This window comes from Leptinotarsa decemlineata, unplaced genomic scaffold (assembly GCF_025532065.1).
Source record: "Leptinotarsa decemlineata unplaced genomic scaffold, Ldec_3_MD MMD2_tig00000882_RagTag_RagTag, whole genome shotgun sequence".
Classification (NCBI taxonomy): Eukaryota; Metazoa; Arthropoda; class Insecta; order Coleoptera; family Chrysomelidae; genus Leptinotarsa; species Leptinotarsa decemlineata.
In genome coordinates this window covers 11,857,140-11,875,721 of record NW_027412556.1, presented here as the reverse complement: position 1 = coordinate 11,875,721, position 18,582 = coordinate 11,857,140, and the positions used below count along the sequence as shown (strand labels likewise).

The 18,582-nt window shown below is 36.0% G+C and overlaps 1 protein-coding gene across 1 annotated transcript in view; it reads right to left on the bottom strand.

Annotated features, from left to right (window-relative positions):
- LOC111511982 (ATP-binding cassette sub-family C member 4) overlaps window positions 1-16,089 on the bottom strand; it is a 55,493-nt gene extending 39,404 nt beyond the window's left edge. Inside the window, 1 exon segment of the mRNA XM_023168066.2 lies at window positions 15,842-16,089. The gene's annotated coding sequence lies outside the window, so the exon portion shown is untranslated.
- Window positions 16,090-18,582: the final 2,493 nt, after the last annotated feature.

The following is an 18,582-nucleotide window of genomic DNA, read 5'->3' as shown; positions in this document are numbered from 1 at the left end:
CATATCACATAGAGAGCACGTGTTGGGATGCTACGAAAATAACTATCAGGATGAAAAACGGAGTGGAAGTACTAACAAATTCGCGATTGATGACTCGACAACTTTATCGCAAACGGAAATTCTTTGTTCAAGGAAAAACATTAAGTAATGGACTTGTTGCAATCAAGTAACGACTGGAAAATTGTGATATCAATGTCTACTTTTTTAGTATGGTTACACATATTTGATAATCAAACCACGATACAAAAAATAACTCTACATAAAGATATGTAGATCATGCAAAAAAATTGATTTTAGACACAAACTGGAAAAAAGCCCTATCGAAACAGGTATTTTCATATAAGCATTGAATTACATGAAAGAAAAATACTTACGAAACAAATACTTTTATATGAACGCTGAATTATACGACAAATATTTTTTCTATTTCGTTTGTATTACAAATATTCGTAATGGAATCTAATCAGATATCATTCACAGGATTCCTACACAATATAATTAATGAAACAAGTAATATTTACTTACATGAAACACTGTCATCCTCACTGGTTGACACCCGGATGTTTCGTCGTACAAAATTTGTCTTATTGGCTCTTCAGAACCAAATACGGATAACATTATAAGAAAAAACACTCAATTCGTTCATTAAACTACGACTTTTTGTCACGGAATGGGTCGAATCCACCCATGTCATCGATGACAGTACGAATATAACACTCATTCGCTTATTTGATCAAATCCCAGCCAAAGGAATCTTATTCAAATTGAAAGGGTATATTTTTACATCAATTTTCTGGGAAAAAAAGGTTTTTGCTTTCTACTTCTCTATATTGATACAAACAATGTGGGAATCTTCCAAATAAAGAAAGAAAGCAATCAATCGTTTCGATTGTTAGTATTCACAATCGTCTTGGGGTGATAACTGGACTTATTCCTCCGAGATCTGATTATTTATAGGTCATTCGAGTGATTTCACCTATACACTCTTCTCTCTCTCCGCTTCATGGGTTTTAGCGGAAGCTAACCGTTTAGCGGAAGTTGGTCGTGTTTCGTTTGATTAGAGGTTTCCATATGTTGCGTATCTCTACGCTACCTTGGCTAAATGCGTTGCTGGACAACATATATGCGGCTTCTTTGAATTTTATCCTAAACCAGTGTTCTTCCTTGTGGATGATTTCAGCTTGAGCCCATTTGATGTTATGTTGATGAGTCCAAACATGCTCTGCTATTCCTGAATTGCTAGTGTCTCCTCGCTGTGTATGTTTATTGTGCTCGGCAATGCAAACTTTCAATGGCCTCTTAGTTTCTCCACACTCGCAGGGTATCCGGTAAATGTAATTCGTGGAATCGCAGTCCGCATTGGGTGGCCTGGTTTTCTACGGATAATGCTATGGCCTGCTACGGATAATGTTCCCAGATCTGAAGCAGGTTCTGATGTTATACTTGGACCCAATTTTTCTTATCCTTTCTGACAATCCTCTGATGTAGGGAAGTACAAGTACTGGTTGTGGCGGCTTCTCTTCCTTGTAGAGCTCTTGCTATCTTCTAACTAAAGCCTGTAACACCATCACTTTGGAGTAGCCATTCCGTTGAAGATTATTTTTTGATGATGCCTAGTTCCTTTTCGAAACCTTTGTATTACAGAGCTCAAAAGCACGGTCTAATAGAGTCTTGATGGTTCCTCTCTATCCTGTGTGAGTGGGTTTTCGATATACAGATGTTTCCTATTTAGTGTCGGTCCTTTTCACAAATACGTCTCAGAATTGCATTTAGTTGTGGACTTCCTTCTCCATTGCGAAAGTGATGGAAGGACTTACTTTGTTGATGTGCTTCGGAAAGGTGTCTAGTTCTTCATTCCCATGGTTCCATATTATGAATGTGTCGTCCACGTATTTCAACCAGACTCGGGGCTTCTTCAATGCCTAGAGTTTCAAACCTCTCCACATATATTTTTGACTTTAACCGGTGAAAGTGGCGATCCCATTGACAGTCCCTCATCTTACGTAAATAATTCGTCCTTCAGTTGGAATTAGCAGTTTTGTAGTAATTTCATGATTACTTGTATCGGTGAGTTTGTTCTATCTTTCAGGTCCCCATCTTCGGATAGCTTCCTCTGTATGATTTGAAGTGCTTCTTCGACAGGGACGTTGGTGTTGTGACTTTCCACTTCGAAACTGATCAGTTGATCCTGCTCTTTGACCACCTTCAAATAAACTCTATATAAAGATGTGCAGATCATTGAAAGAAGTAACTTTCAGACACAAACTGGAAGAAAAAGCCCTCTCGAAACAGCTATTTTTGTAACGCCACCAGCATCGGAGGACAAATAATAATATGCCTCTGCACAGAGAATTTGTATGTCTTACAATAGCTGTAGTGGGGGTTATATTGAAAATGAGTTTGTGCGCATGGGGGCGGCCTTGCCATCACGTTTGGCGCTTGCTGTAGTGAAGAGTATAATGTACATAGTCTTTTACTTAGCTGTTCGGATTGACTTCGTATAGACTATAGTTTCAGATACAAACTGAAAAAAAAACCGTTTCGAAACAACTACTCAGGGCTCAAACTTTTAGGCATACCGAAATTAGGACTTTGTGGATTGTCAGCAGAAAGCTAACAATTACGTAATGCGAATTGAATTTGAAAACGAGTGATAATAACCAATACACGAACAGAAAAATTCCTGATTATAATACTTGAAAGGGAATGACGTATGAGATAAATCCATCGTCATTGTTCTTCATTGTAATCAATATAGACGTAACAATGGATATCACGTTTCTATTCATTTTTTTCTTCAATTATTTTATCTGATCTCTAATTAGACGTTCGTTGATAGCTTCGAGTTTGAAGCACATTTTAATAGATAGCATCCAAAATTTATGCTGATTGGGATTCTTCCATCTACCTGTAATTGTGTCTACTCGTCATTTCAATTCTTCTTTTGATACGTTGATAGGGGCGACTGGGTTCAAAACTAACATTTTCAACGTTTACCTTAGTTTTTTATTAAGTGTTACTATTTTCATGAAATTATTGTAGCCAAACATTAATTACGTTCATACTCTGTATATTAGAATCTTGATTAACCCGACCACATGGGTGGGTCGAAAGTGGCAAGCTGTGGATTTGCAACGAATATGGATGGACATATTGAATCAAAAAGGAACATTTGTTTGCAAAACACAAATGAATACAATGAACAGAAATTGAATTAGGTAACAAAGAATCAGAGTCAGCAGATAACGGATCCGATAAATGTTAAATAGTCTGTGATTTGTTATTATCTTATGTGTTCGATTAATCGTTACCTACTATCTGTATACTGATCAGCTGATATTGGAAGATTACCAACTGTGGTATCAATATCAATTTATTTGGATGGAGGACGTTGCAAATATCCAACAGATCATGTGAAAATATATTTATTTCATATGGACTTATACCGGTACAGGTTAACCCGGCAATGGCATTTCTATTAGAAAGAGGAAATGCTTCTTCAACTACCCAAAGAATGTAATGGTTGGTAATCGTTTCACCAGGATAATCACGCATCCAGTTGTCTGTAGCTGTATTTGTATGAATGATTCAAATACTGCTCTATCCACAGGCTACAGTTTATGAGTGCAGTGTGGTGATGATAGCAATACTATTTCTTTTTTTTACAAAAATCTAGAGCTTGTATAGATATATGTGAAGCAGGTTGTCGAGCAATAACAACAATTTTTGTCAACTTGTGGCTTGACCTGATTTTCGAAATCTTCTAGAAACACTAAAAATTCTGCGCTCTGCACTCATCCACTAGGGTTGCCAGCTCCGGTACAACCACCAGGATCTTCACAGCAACAATCATTAATCTCCCACGTTCTGCCAAAGTTACTGCGCCAACTTGTTTAGTCCCTTTCTGAGTTACAATCTTCTTAGGTTTCAGAACCGTCGCGCTGTCACCCCCGTACCATCCATATTCCAGATATCTTTCGGCTCAAATTTATATTTGTCCATTACGTCAGCTAGGTTATTAAAAAACTTACATTATGTTCATTAAAATTCGAGGCCGGAATAGAGTTGTTACTTGAGGATACCTTAAAGAGAGACCCGTCAACTAGTCCCAATTCAGTGTCATGTCACTTTTCAGGAAATATTTCACTAGTTTCATTTGCCAACTCTCATACTAGTTTACGGACTTCAGATAGAGAAAACCCAAAATGAACTATGAAGTACTCGATTGAATAGTCTTGCAGATTTGTTTTCTCATCGATAGAAAAAACACAATTGACGCAATGATAGCCAACAACTGCGCTAGTACTTCCTGCTATCAATTTAGTGACATAGTATGTTAGTGGTTCTTTGCATGGTTTTTCTTATACGTTGTCGTGGCATTCTGTTTGAAAAGAATTCAAATACTCTGCCATCAATCTAAAAAGATCTAATGTGCGAATATTCATAATGATATCATTATTTCAATAGTGAGTGAACTTGAAATAGGTAAATGTCAAAAAACTTACTTTTGACCTATGATTTAACGTGTCTTCCTCTCACACAAGCTAACACCGTGTAGCGGAATTTACTCGACGGTAGCGGCGTAGCGGATTTGAACATAAAGTAGCAGAATTTTCCACAAATAATCGATATTGAAAAAAATATGGAAGAAGAAGAGGCAGTGGACAGCAATAAAGCTGACAGCTGACAATTGAATGACAATATGTTATTGTCTTAGTAGCTGAGGCCATTACATGATTAAAGAGAAGAACATTTTTGAATCTTTTCATTCACATAACCTTTAATATTTTGAAACTGAAAGTCTCGAGTATTATAAATTATATGGAACAAATTACAGTGGAAATGGAAGATAGTTCATCTGATTGTAGCTCGAGTGAAGGAACTACCACAATTGAAATTGTCGAAAACGGTACATGTTCAAAAGAATACAAAAAGTCTGAAGAACAAAATTTTTCTCAACATTGGTTGTCTGATTCCAACTTGAAATGATGGATGAGACCTGTCGCGAATGATCGTTCGAGAGCTCGGTGTATTGTTTGTAAACGGTACTGTACTCGGTACACAAACCACAGAACACAGAATACTAAACATACTAGGTTTTTTCTGGTTCTACGAATTTCAGGTTCTAGGACGTCAGGATCATGCGCAGTTGATATAGAGGGTTCCGGTTTATTGAGGATAATTTCGGACTGATGAATCCTCTGTTCTGGTTTCGACTGCAAAATGATCCTAAACTGTTTTGAACCGTTCTGAATCGTTCTGCTCTCGAGGCTGAACTGTTGAGAAGTATTCCCATTGCTCATGCGCATTCATGTGGAAATTTGTTTGGGCTATTTGCTAGGATGTGTTTTTATTAATTTGATTTGAATAATTGATGATTGACGGTAGATAAACATTTGAACTGACTAGAAGGATACGCTACATAACAAAATGGACATGATCAATAGTATTTTCACGTCTTCATCTTTTCATATATACGATAGGTGGCACAGTGGTCTCCTCAAAAGCGTTCTGGCTTAAACAAGTACCCAAGACTATTTCGGACTGCTTGAGATTTTTTGTTTGTACGCATCATGTCTTGCGCAGTTTCCAAACAGTTTCGAGAGTTAGAACTAGAACAAACCTACTATTCGGTGACACAAATTGTTAGTTCTGTAGTATTTATATACAAGCGTAACGGAATATGAAGCAGTCTAGCTAAATTTTGCTTTATGTGTAGCGACTTTATAGTTCATCCAGTTGGCAACATTCAGCTAACAACGCGTGGTTGTGAGTGAGTGGGATCCCACCGACTATCACGTGATGGCAGTGAAGCGGTGTTTAACTATCGGATAAACTGACAGAGCATTTGTTACTTTTGACTTGCCGTTACTTCTGTACCCGGTCTCCCCTATTTTTTACTCGTTAAAAATCAATCCGGCTCATTTCATTAGTATCTTATCGTTTAATGAGAAAACGCTTCATATCTGGAAAGTTAAGATTCATTATCTTTTAATGCCTGGTATTGTAGAGTTTCAAATATAATCACAACTCAATAGTCACTAGTCGAAAATGTGTTTTCGTATTATCTGAAGAATGCAAACGTTTTTGATTATTAGTATTCAGGTCACTCACAATCAAACTAAAAGTAACCAACCGAGGAATACTGAAAAAATGAAATCAAAATGTTATTTTCTTCATTTTTATCACTATTTCATTTCCACATTTTCCTATCAATGTTCAAGTCTTTTCTGTTTCTTTCCGTAGTTTTATAGTTCAATTTTATACATTTTCATGCCACATTTTCCTCTCATGTCCGTACCAGTTCAGTTTTTTGTCTTTTATTTGAGTTTATAATTGATAAGGAAACAACCAAGAAAAAACTTTTGTTATAAATCTTACATCACCTGAAGATGATTGGGGATACTGACAATCGAAACGTCGTGAAGTAACTTGGCTTGGAATTTCCTAATTTTTTACTTTTTGTTTAATTGTTCTATTTTTCACTTTTATTTTATTTCACTGTACTTTCATTTCAGGTTTTTTTTTGCTTAATATAATTGTTATTTTCAGCTATTCTTTTTGATTTTTCATTAGTATTGCTTCTCTTAGGGATTTCAAATCATTTTATATAATATTAGACAATGGAAGTCCGAACTAATGAAATTCATGACTTACAGTGTGTAAAACCCAAATGGAATAAATTCATTTTTTTGGTTACTGTACATACTTGAAACAAATCCCGAAACACGTTATTTGACATTCTTCAACGTGAAAAAATGCCACCCCTACCTTTAACCCCCTTCGAATCACAGGTGCAACCCCCAATTTTTTGAAAGGGAAGTATAGGCTTGTTATATTTTATCGTTTGAAAGGCCTTTTCATTCTCTATTCAAAAATGTTATCGCTTTCAAGTCTATTGCAACAATTAAGATAAAATAAATTAAAATCATGTGGTTACCAAAATTCTATAAAATACACTCAAAACTTATTTCATGTTCAGGTATTGATGATAAGAAAGTAAGCAAAAACCATAGCAATGTGATTTTTGGATGGTATTTTTTAAAAAACTGTAAGTAATTCCATTAGTTGTCAATATTTTAATCTAAATTTAAAGTTCGTTAACTTCAAGTCTGACAAATGGTTAGATTAACAGAAATGCATGAAATAACAATTTTACAAATGATTTGTTATGGAGATGGAACCCTAACAGGAAGTAGCTTGCCTATTTCATGAGAAATTTCCTAATTTGACGCTCATATCTCAAGAAACAATAAGCAAAATAGAGAAGCACTCTCGCGAGCTTGGTCAAGTGAGGCAGATGAAAAAAGGAGCTGCGAAAGCAATGAGTGATGAACTCAAATTAGATGTGATGTTTGAGTTTGAGGAAAACCCACATACATTGAGTAGAAATTGCATCCACTACATTCAATGTTAGCCATACATTGATAGTAAACATATTAAAAGAAAATAAAATGCATCCCTATAAAATGATACCTACTTAGGAGCTCACGGAAGACAACTGATAGAAGAACTTATTTTTCAGAGCAAATGATGGACATGTTGGATAACAATATCATCCAACTAGAAGACGTTATGTTTTCTGGCGAGTGTACTTTGTCTCTTAATGGTCATGCTAATCGGCAGAATTGCCGCCACTGGTCAACAGAAAATCCTCACAGGATGAGAGAACACACGCAATACCTTCAAAAGGTTAATGTTTGGGTAGGGATTGTAGGACACCATATCACTGGTCCCTTTTTCATTGAAGGCAACTTGAATGGTGATAATTATTTGGCACTACTTCAAAATGATGTCATTCCAAGTTTAGCAAATTTATATGCTGATTCAGGAAACTCTCAAGTTCCAGTGAATACGATATGGTTTCAGCAGGATGGAGCACCACCACATTACCAAGTTAATGTCCGGCAATTCCTCGATACAACATTTCCCAATCAGTGGATAGGGAGGCGAGTATCGATTGAATGGCCAGCGCGATCACCTGATCTTTCATCATTAGATTTCTTTCTATGGGAATATGTAATGAGCAATGTGTACGAAACTAAACCTTCAATAATGTAAGAAGGCAGTTTTATTAGGATGCTCGCGGTGATCATTTCAAACATCTACTTCGTTAACATCCATAGTTCTTTTTAGTATTCTACATTTCATAACGTTTTGCATTACATTTTAGTTTTTGAGTGTGTTTTATCGAATTCCTGCGGAGGTTGAAGATAGGGGTAACATTTTCCCGTTGAAGTATGTCAAATTATAATTTAAAGACTTGTTTCGGGATTTTGTTAAAATATGTACCGTAACCGAAATAATGAACTTATTCCATTTGGATTTTACACATTGAATTTACAATGAAGAAACAGTTCCAAAATTACGTTTACACAGTTAATTTTGTAATAAGATAATCGAAAGATTTATGAATGATGTATGTATGATCGCCATCTCAGTGACATTTATTATGATGTATCACTGGTACACATATTTTATGATTGAAATATTTGGTGAAACATTTTCTCAGCAAATGGAATCACGTATTTTTTCAATAAATGATAATCTGTATTTTAGCTGATGAATTGAAAACTCATAAAAATATTTGAAGATGAAAGTTATTTTTATTCCTTAAGAAACGACTCATTATAAATTATGTATTTATCATCTTCATATGAAAGACGCTTGTTTTAGAATGTTACATATAGACATTTTTCTCGCTTGAAATATTTGCCTCAACTTTGAACATAACAAAGATTTTGACTTTGTACTTATCTATCTTCATGCAAAAATACTCTCTTCTTGAAGTATACCTAATATTCTACGATTTCCTTAGAGCTGACGAAGATGCGTATTTTTTAAAACAATGACAACGGTTGAATTGTGATGACGGAACAAATCAAACATGGCTACCTGTCCTACGAAAGGACGTTGAACTGGTAGCACTTCACATCAACGGAAATTCGCAACATTCAGTGCATTATAGTTCAGTCACCTTGTACTGTGGACGCTTATCAAGTCATCTTTGCTCATTGATCTACATAGTCAAATATCTTGGAGAAGGCACAAAATATTCAAAGTATGAGTTCTTATGTCCTATCATATGACTTGTCTGGAAACTTGCCTTGAAATTTTTTATTACACTCGTTATACTTGAACTAGAGCATTCAACTCAAACAACTCAATGATGAAACCGGTTTTGCGAACAAATTACTTATTAATTTACTACATCTTATTATATATACATATCTTGAGCAGAATTAGACTAGTCTGAAAAACTTAACCTACATTACAAACATCAAACCCCTACATTAAAAATAAAATCAACAAGCATTTATCTTCTCCGCTCACTGAAATAGTTCTAGGAAAATCAAATTACCGAATATAATAAATAAAAACCTCTGAGAATGAGTTTTATTACCAGGGAAATCCCCAACAAAAGGTATAATAATTCCATTCAACAAGCTAACTACTGAATATTCAAATTGATTTGAATATGACTAACAGTGATTTTTGTTCTACGAATAAAGTAGAAAAGTATAGAACCAAAATATCGAGATTAGTTCGTCGAAATTTGCAACATATTCAAATTTATCAAATGCACATCATTTCAGGAAATCTAGCCCCATATCTTTCCCCATCGCATAATATTTCATTTTCACAAATGAAACTATATAATTCAGTTGTAAGACGTTTAGATGGAACCAGAGCCCAGATACAAATATTCGTGATCCTACACAGAAGTGTTTCGATCCACTATAGGTCTCATCCGTGGCACTAGGGTAAAGCATTAATGCATTGCAAGACCCAAGTTTTCTATAAAGACAAGTAGGGGCGGAAACATCGTGATTCCACTTACTCCAGAGACTCCACTTATGAGATGGACTGAAGACTCAATCCAATAATGTCAAGGATAAACGAGGCTCCCCAAGGCGGTCAACTGAAAAGCCAAGCTTCGACCACCGCCAAACGAGAATCATCTTCTGTCTATCACAACAGTTTCACTGCAAGGCAACTAGATTCGTCTTTTGTCTATTTCACAGATGACTTTTTGGTAAAGGAAGATTTCATCGCCTTCAATTACTGTAAGTTTCCTGGCAAATGATTAATTGAGTTTTTATTCAGAAAACTAGAATACATATGTATGTAAGAATGAGAAGTTCATTATTCCTTTTGGAGAATATTCTACACGTTTGGCCCATATAAGGACACATTTCCAATTGAAACCACAAGCTTTTGCTGATTCCGGATTTTTTCATTTCATTTTCTCGAATCAACCATTTATTTCTTATTTATGAACCTTACTTTATATACCCATACCAATATGTAGCTTCACCTATACCAAAAAGCTATTCTGGAATGTTTTATTATGATCTGAGATGTTTCAGGATGTTCCAGAACGTTCCCGAATCAGGACTAGGCATAAACGGCCATCGTCGACTTCATCCAATCCCGATCACACAATTTTTATGCTGACGGAATCATTCGACTTTTGTTACGTTGGCAAAAGTGTACTGATTCAAATGGTGCTTTTTTCAATTGATATGAATGAGTATTCACTGATATATTACAGTCTGAATTAGACTCATGATAACGGACAAACCTTTTGAAACAACCTAATAGATACACAGCTCATTACTGGAAGTGGACTCACGCAAAACTTCCCAAGTTTCAACTGTGCGACTACTTTTGCCTGTTCGATGGTCTTCCCGATAGTGAACGAGAATTTGGTTAATAGATAATATTTTTTTCATATGTTCATCAGAGTAAAATTTTGAAATGTAAATAAACTTCATATGCCTTTAGTTTTCTGTATTGCTCATAGTTCTTGAGACAAAAGTGATAATTTGTATGTTTATCAGCAACGAACACAGAATTTTGGCACTTTTGACTCTTCTCTCTTTTGAATTTGGACAGCAATTTGCTGAAAATGTGTTTCGAAAAATAAATCACGTTGAGGCATAAGTAATATATGATTTTGCTTTATGAAACATGACCTTGCACACTCTGCACAATAGTCAAGACAGAGAAAAAGAGAAAAGTAATTACATTTGAGGACCAATAATTGTGACCACTCAAAGAATAAGACGGAGATAATAAAAATGAAAATTACAATGGTGATGCCCCTAAGGAAAACAATACATCGCTACTTGAGTTCTTATAGTTACGACATTTGTCATTGTAATTGTCATTCAAGTGAATTCCTGTTTGCAGGAGAAAATATAAAAAGTGATATTTGAAACAATATTTTTCTTTCAGTGAATACAAAACAAATGACAATAAGAAAAGTATATGTATCTCCTGGAATGGGATTTCGCTGACTTCATTCTTCAAGGTTGAAAGAACCCATTTCGTTCAAAGGCAGTTTACATGTAGCATTTTGTGACGAGCTTATTTAATAATAAATTATTTATCAAAATACCATTTTCATGTAATTATATTATTTCATCCTTGACTTGTGAGATGAAAAAACCGGTTCGATAAACTTTGCACACACTTGAAAAAGCCCTCAGAATTTGTAGAAGCTATATGGGGTTTGTTACTAAATTATCTTTTTTTATTTATGTACAACCCCCACTAGGTATTTATCAACCTCTGTTGTTTTCTTCTATTGCTTGGCACTGGCGTCACTGTTTTGTACTGAGAGTTTTCAATCTTAAAATAACACTTTTATTTGACAGTTTACAGAAACGATAAACGTGTTTGAACCAAATAATAGTTTTCTACAAGCGTGCTCAAAACTAAATTAATTTCTATATCATGATCCTTATCAATTATAGAAATTTGCATCATGGGGACTTGTACTACCTTACTAATAAATGATTTTTGGGAATAAGCTCATTGAAATGGACATGAAATTGAAAGAAAAGAGTCTTATATAATTAAAATTTACCCTAGTTACCAATTTCAACATTAAAATAAAGGGGAATTATTCAAATCTATTTGGTTATTGAGCAACGAATTCTCAAAACCATTAATCTTAAGGACTATAACCAGCTACAAGGAATTTCGTTCCAAAAAAGAAACCATGTAAACATGGGTTTCTCGTAATTTGAAAACTTCACCATTATCTTGTTATTGCCATAAAAACCTGTCGTGGAATTATAATTTTTTTGTTTTGGAAAGTAAAATTGTCGGGCAAAAGACGCAGAATATAATTTGGTGCCTACAAAATCTAGAAACTTTATGAAATATGTTATAGAAAATGTATGGTTTACGTCAATAAAAAGAAAAAATAAAATATCGGACCATTTTTAGAAAACTGACGGACTTTGCGGATTGAGCCAAGAAACTGAAATCTTCGACTTCACATGTTGAAGACTAACTACACTGCAAATTAACAGTACTATTGATATATTCAAATATTTCAAACTGCAAGCGTTTTCAAAGCGTCAATCAGATGGTTACCATGTCAAAAATACCGAGTACTACAGAAACCACAATTTCAGCTGTTTATTACGGAAGCTCGAGATAAAACATAGTTATCTGAAAATGTAAGAATTCAGAATAATTTTCAAATTCATCATTGAGTTAACAATTTCTTCCATTTAAGGTCGCTTCAAGTTTTGCTAAAGCGAAAGAGTTTAGTAGTGATGAGCTATACCGAATGGAAAAAAAATAAACTAAGATATGAAGGAAACATTATTTACTACTAATGGTAAAGCCTACAAACAATGGTTTGGTATACATAAATTTGGAAAAATCTCTGTTCTGTCTGCCTGTTTTTAAAATCTGTTTTTCCGTTAACCAGCTGTCGCACCCCTACGACCGACAATCGTCAGAAGTCGAAACTTGGGCGAGTTAAGGACTAACGAGGTCTTACCTTTTAACGTGTGATTCCTAACACGGGTTGAACGATAGCAAGTGAAAATCGATCGTTCAGGCTAGGGCTTGAACCACCGACCAACAAGGCAGTCAATTCAAGTGAGTGAACAAAGCACCCACGTCGTACTGCCGGCCTACCGACTGTTAAAAGAAATTTTTAAAATGACCAAACTCACAAGAATTTACTGGGCACTGTTTTTCCGAAAGTTCTGCAACACTATAAGTGGACTCTAAGACATATATAACCACTGAATATTACTCAAGTTTTATCCCAACACCAAACCGTACCGTTATTTTTAACATCTCAACACGTGTTTTGATCACCAAGTGATCATCTTCAAGATTAAACTGACAGGTAAATCTTCCTTTTCAATATTAAACGGTTAGTTTGATCTTGAAGACTGTTGGTTTGATGGTTTGGTGTTGGGGTTAAATTCCAGTACCTAATATTCATTACTACACCAGAGGTTCCAAATAGTGCATCACAAGATATAACCACGTTGAAAAGGCATGGGGGTTGAAGATCATCAACACTAGCCAAAGGTTATATTGAACTTTATAGCTGCAAGAACAAATAATGAAAGCCTTTTCTTGGATCCCTAAAAACAAAGTATCGTCGCTTGTAATGAGTGATTTTTTTGCTGGTATCTTTGTGGCAACACTGTTTTTGACGGATCACAGGTGAATCGTGTCTTGGGTCAAACTAGTTCAGTTTGGTCTATAATTTAACCATGAATCGACTTACGAATGAACAACGCTTGCAAATTATTGAATTTTATTATCAAAATTCATGCTCGGTGAAGAAAGTGCATCGTGCACTGCTTCCAATTTATGGGCAATTTCGTCGACCTACTATTCGGAAGCTTGTGACTAAATTTCGAACCCAGTTTACATTATTGGACATTAAATCACCAATACGCATAAGTAGAGTGAGGACCGAAGAAAATATTGCGGCTGTATCCGCCAGTGTTCGTGATGACCGTGAAATGTCGATTCGCCGCCGTTCGCAGAAATTGGGCCCCTGTTATTCCACTACAAAGAAAATTTTGCGAAAGGATTTGGGTGTAAAACCTTATAAGATACAGCTGGTGCAAGAATTGAAGCCACAACGTATGCCATTTGGTGAATGGGCGATGGCAAAGTTGGAGGAAGATCCATATTTTAATCGAAAAATTGTGTTTAGCAGCGAGGCTCATTACTGCAAAATTGCCGCATCTGGAGTGAAGAACAGCCACCAATGCAAGAGCTACTGATGAATCCCAAAAAAGTCACTGTTTGGTGTGGATTATGGGTTGGTGGCATCATCGGGCCTCACTCCTTCAAATACGATAATGGCCGAAACGTTACTGTGAATGGCAAGCGCTACCGTGTGATGATTGACGACTTTTTGTTGCCCATAATGGAAGAATTGGACATGCCTCACATGTGGTTTCAACAAGACGGTGCTACATGCCACACGACACGCGAAATAATGGCCCAATTAAGAGTCGCCTTTGGTGAACAGTATATCTCACGTTTGGGGCCCGTCAATTGGACGCCTAGATCGTGTGAATTAACGCCTTAGGATTATTTCTTGTGGAGTCATGTTGAAGCTCATGTCTACCTACAGGGATACACCAGCAACGACTGACGCTCTGGAAGGTCATCTTCGTGTCATTCAGGCTTGGAGTCCCGCTCCCTCACCCTTTCGGCTTACCCTTCTCGAGAAGGACCAATGGGTTCATAACTGAGGGGATGGCGGTATGAAGTCCTCAGCCATCAGTGCCGCCCTTCACGGGATACCCCTACCTGGCTGGGGTGGGATGGATGAAAAAGTTATTCGTCCGTTAACGTCCCGACAGAGTGTCGGAGCCTTCTATATCGGAAGAGGTCGTCTACAGCATAATCTGTGGCTTCCCTAACTAACGGGTTTTCGTGAGTTTCCGTACCTTCAAAAACTCGCTGATTCCTCGTCTGAATGGACTGCCGAATGGAAGGCAGCTGCAAATCTCTGCGAATAGCTTCGTTCCGCACGAACCAAGCTGGAAGCCAATATTGAAGCATTTATAAGTGAAATACCGGTCGATGTGTTAGAGAGAGTGTGCCAAAATTGGAGCTTGCGCATGGGACATCTAAAGTGGAGCCGCGGACAACATTTGCATGAAATTATTTTCAAACATTAAATTATATTGATCGTTCTATCGATTCCAATAAAGATTTCATCAATTTTTTCGAATTTTTTTGTGTTGTTTTGAAAATCAAATCCCATATTTCTTAAAAATCGCCCGTAGCAGTAATTCACAAATAAACAAGAATAATTATAGTATATACAAACGAATAATCAAGCCAGTAGAGTAATGTTGGGAACTTGTTTACACATTACTATGAATATCCATAATAATCATTGATACCTACCATAGTATTTTAGCTACTAACATTACAAAAGAAGTAAGTTTTAACGCCTAGACATTGAAAAAAATAATGTTTAATGTCTAGGGTGCTGAATATGTCAGTTGTATGTTCGCTAAACATCACTAAAATTGACGCTTAATGCCAATCGGAGGAGAATCCATTCATTTATTATAATTTGATTGAGTTTGCATCGAAAATTTTAAACAGTTCCTCGAAACGATAAGTTGAATTCAGAAATAAAAGGTTAATATTCTACAGTGCAATGAATGTAAATCTCTTATCATCAGGAATTAATTTGTTGAATAATGTTGTTCCAAACAGTATGGTATGTTTTATATCGCATTTACCGATTACTTATCGTATTTACTTCAAAAACTTTGTATAGAAATACATGGTTAAAAACATACTTGATTATAATTTTTCCAAATGGAATGTTATAAAACAATTTGGATATCAATGTTTCAGTTGTTATTGTTAATTTTACTCTACAAAATACCAGAGGCGGCGTTTGAAGAAGCGAAAAAGACAACGAAAAACGCGGATACTCATTCCTCCTCGAGGACAACATAACTTTTGAGTATCCCTGTAGATCGTTCTCGAACCCGAAAACTGACTAACTAATCGATATGTTACTCCCACTTACATGTGCTATGAACGACAGTAACCTCAAATTCACACAAGAATCACAATAACGGGAGTTTTGTATGTAGATTTCACTAAAATTTATATCACAGACAGTCGATGGAACTTCGTTGTCGATTGATTATCACATTTTACGATTGATTGTTCCGTGTATATAAGTATTTTTGGCAGTGAAGCACCTTCTCTCACCGAGTGCTTCAAATCATCTGACTTCGCGATTGTCAATTCTGTAGTATAAATGTGCGAGTAATGAGATTTTTATCGCGTATCAGCTGGCCTGAAATTTAATTGCCGCATCAGCAGAGCAGGGATTTCATTGTAGAGAGGAAATTTACTGATAACGGTTGTTGAAAGTACATCAATATCGATCAGATTTGGATGAACAGATTTTTGCTACGTTTTTAAACCGCATTAGACAGTCTGTGCAACAGGTTTCATACATTTTTGTTTTTAAATGGGTTTACTAAAATTTAGTGTTTCAAAACGTATAGGAAAACAATAATTGTTTTGGAACATTATGAGAAAATGAAGAAATAGTTGTGAAACATTCATTGAAAAGCCTAGGATATACACCTGGGACAACAAAATATTACACATGTGTCATCAATTTGTGTTTCCGAAATAAATGCACAAAATGAAATGGTCGCGGCTAATGCCCCGAACATCTTGATCTTTTGCTTACATTTATGGAAATTACCAAAAAGTAACCCCATATGGGCATGAAGAGTGTGGCAGCAAAGTTCCTTCCAAAATTGATGTTAATTCGTCACTGCTTCTTCGTGATTTTGTGGCCAAAACCAACACCGTCATCTGCATCAGCCACTGTATTCACCAGATTTTGAACCCTGCTTCGAGGATTCGAAAAAACCCTTCTACAATTGTATTATATTTGGGAGGGACTACTTGTACGCTGTCTCATTTCGATATATCGAATAAGCTATAGCTTATATTGATCAAATGCAAATGTTGACTGTTTTGTCTTCGTTTTTCGACTGTGCAATTTTTCATTGCCTCTAATGTAGTAGGAAAAAGGGCTGCAGCATGTCTAACTTTTTGTGTTTTGAAAATAAAACGATTCTTTTGTTTGTATCCTAGTTATACGTTAACTATTGTATATAGTGCATTTCTTTAATGTCCCACCCTTTTATTTTTTGAACGGGTCAACTCAAAAAAATTTAATTTGGGATAATGAAATTAATGCATGGATACTTTATTTTGAAGTGAAATTGACAGATGAAGCTTTCAAGATTGCGACTGGGTGCCATCTGGGAAAAAAAATAAATGGAAAGGGGGATCTTGTGACCCCCCTTTTGAAGTTCCTGACGAATACTTCACAACCCTAGAATATGAAGTCAATATTTTCACCTACTACAAAATGGCGGAACATTTAATAATTGCCTGAATACATTGACATTCAACTACATAATATTAGGTAATAAGCTTGAGGTCAGTTCAGAAGATGCTCGAAATGGTTGCCTTGAACTTCTCGACATATGAACAGCCTATCGGATATTTCACGCCGAACATTTTCGAACATAGTAACGTCAATATCTTTACAAATATTTATTATTCTCTGTCGTATAGCCAACATTGAAGCAGGTTAAGTTTCGTACAGCTTTTGCTTCAAATAGTCCCATGAAAAAAACTCCAAAGGTGTCAACTTTGGCGAGCGGGCTGGCCATTCTGTAGGATCTGGACGGCCAATTCAACGACCTGGAAAAGTAGTATCCAAATAGTTTCTTTCTTGTCTGAAGTAATGTGGTGGTGTTTCATCTTGTTGGAATACAATACTCGTATCGATATCGAATTCATAAGGATTTGTTTCGACGATTTCAGTGATGAGAGGGTCAAAAGTAGTTTCCAGCATATTTAAATATAGTTCCTCTGTTATATTTTGATTGATAAATGGAGGTCCTACAATATGATTTCCCAATATTCCTGCCCAAACGTTATTTTTTTTTGGATATAAGCTACGTGTTTCCCGGAAAACGTGAGGGTTAGGTGTCACTCCAATAACGGCAATTTTGTGTGTGAACATTACCGTTTAAAAAAAATGTACATTCGTCACTAAAACAAATATTGTGGAGATAGGTAGGATGCCTTGCAATGGTTTCCGTCATGATTTCGCAGAACTTGTTCTTCGATCAGAGTCATCTTCAGGTAATTGGTGTACTATTTTAATTTTGTATGGATGATATCTATTTCTCTGCAAACGTCTCCACACAGTAGAAGGAGACACCTCACAAACATTCGCGACAGAATAAGACATGACAAGACAGAATAAGACTGTTCAGAATTTACTACTATCTCACCAATTATTCGCACTTGCTGTTCTTCCGGAATGGACGGATCACTTGGGGGCTTTTTGTTATGTACACTACCGGTAGATAAGACGATTCGGAAAACGTTCATCGAAAATCTTTTCAGTCTCATGAAAGTTACGCGTCGCACCGTAAATAAAAATCGCTTCATTTCGAACACAGTAACGTCAATATCTCTACAAATATTTATTGTTCTCTTTCGTATATCCAATACTGAAACAGGTTCAGTTTCGTACACCTTTTGCTTCAAATAGCCTCATAAAAAAGGTGTCAAATCTGGCGAGCGGGCTGGCCATTCTGTAGGACCTCGACTGCCAATCCAACGACCGGGAAAAGTGGTATCCAAATAGTTTCTTACTTGTCTGGAGTAATGTGGTGGTGCTCCATCTTGTTGGAATACAATATCGATATCGAATTCATT